Raw genomic sequence first — 2,294 nt, forward strand, 5'->3', positions numbered from 1 at the left:
ATGTATCTTTCATCTATGCCTTAAGCTAGTATGCCTTTGATCGTCTTTTCAAGCATTAAGTTGCTCTTGTTTAGAATGTATTAGGGGATCTATTTTAGTAGTTGTTAAAAGAATGAATGTTGGATCGATATAGTTTTTGGTTTATCATTAAACCAGAATCATATTGCTCTAAGTGTGTTGTAGTGTCACCAGTGGAATCATATTCCCCTACAAGGGAAAGGGTTCAATGGGACCCGCATAGTTAGTAAGCCTAATTCTAAGGGAGGTGGATGTAGTGCCTGCCCCTAGTTCGCATTTTTGCTAACATTGTCAAACTCTTTTAGGGCTAGTTTTATGTTGATGGTTAGCAGCATTGTTTTGAGACTATCAGATATTGTGCTATGGATTCAGTTGATATGTGATGAGATCACTTAGACTTTACATTTCATGTATGCATGATGATTATTTTCAGTGTTTGCAATTATTAATGATGATTAGTAAGATGATTTATTATCATATGTGTTTTCTTATGGATAATTACCCCATACTTGCATGTGTTTAGTGCCTACCCTCGTTCACATCTTTTCTGGACATTGTTGTTGTTATTATCAGACTATGATGGACTAGTTTTATGTTGATGGATTAGTGGTATTGTTTTGACACTATCAGACATTATGTTATGGATTCAGAGGTTATGTGATGAGATCATTTAGACTTTACGTTTCATGCATACATGATGATCATTATATTATTTTTAGATATTATTGATGTTTAGTTGATGGTTATTATCTTATGTTTTTTATTATGGATACTTACCCCATACTTGCATATGTATGGTGTGCGTGTTTTCTTATTGTATGGCATTTTTGATGTGGTTAAGGAAGGGAGTCATAGTCACCTGCTTAGTCGAGATCTACACGATGCACCACTTCCTGCCATTGTCTGTTTAGCTTAGCATTATATATATTGTATGTACATGCATGGTTTTTCTGTAGGTTGCAGGTACCGGGTATCGACTTCCTTGAATTGCCAGGATGAGTGTACCCTATTATACTATCTCAACTATAAGAGAAGGGAGATAAATTCTCAAGTCCAAATCTCAAACCTTTAAGCCAATTGTCCTAGTGAGGTAGGACAAGTATCTGGATATTTTACCCACCAAATGTGTCGGATGACATGATTCGTGATTTTTAACCTTTAGACTGATTTTGAGTGATTTGCTCTATGATGGGTTTTCATATTTTATCTTGGAGGTCTATGGTGAATTTTCTATTAATTAAGTCTTAATAAATAGATTTAATTAATAAATTAATTATTTGAAAAAATTAATATAAAATATCATGTTATTTGATATTTTGATAATAATTAATTAAATGGGAATTAATTGAGGAAAAAGAATTTAATAAAAGGGAATTAGAAATTAAAATTAATAATAATAATAAGTAATAAATAAATAATAATAATAAAAGTTTTAAAAATTAAAATGAAAGTTATAAATATTTAAATAGAAATTATATAACAAGTGAATTGGAGTTATAAGCTTGCATGGGAGTTAACGCACTTTTCTATTTCTCAAGTGTCAACAGCACAGGGGTTAGTGCATCAATTAAGCACATGGTGTCTACAACCCTATGGCTCATCTTGAAGGTTGGAAAACACCCATGCTTAGTTGGTGACACCTTCCAGCTGTTTCTAGATGTTTCCTGAAAGCTCTTTATATTCAAGCATTCCTAGAGGCTTAGACATAGTGGTTGGAGTGCAAATTGGAGCATTGGAAGACTTGAGAACTCTAAAAAAGGGAGGATCTTGCTCTGTGGGTTTCTAAGGAAGAGCGATTTAGCATCAGAATTCGGGTAGATTCTTGTGATTTTACTTATGCTATTTTCACATCATGCATTCCCTATCTTCTTCATGTCTTCCATATATCTTGTGAAGAATTTCATAATTTATTGTGCATTCTCAATATGGGTAGATTAATTTATTTGAGAATTTTTATATGCATGGATCTTAAAAGAACACGGGGCTAGGGTTGAGATTCATAGTCAAACCCATTAGATTAATTATTGGAAATTTTGGGAGATCAAAGGTTTGTGGAGGAATTCTAAAAAAATTGAAGTTGTATTGATATATTGTCAATTATATATATATATATATATATATATATATATATATATATATATATATATATATATATATATATATATATATATATATATGCTCATATATTGTGATATTTTTAATTTTGCATATATTTGTATATATATACATACATATATATATATATGTATATATATATATATATGTATATATATATA

This window comes from Cupressus sempervirens, chromosome 8, assembly GCF_028749045.1.
Source record: "Cupressus sempervirens isolate cs-2001-9-10 chromosome 8, ASM2874904v1, whole genome shotgun sequence".
Classification (NCBI taxonomy): Eukaryota; Viridiplantae; Streptophyta; class Pinopsida; order Cupressales; family Cupressaceae; genus Cupressus; species Cupressus sempervirens.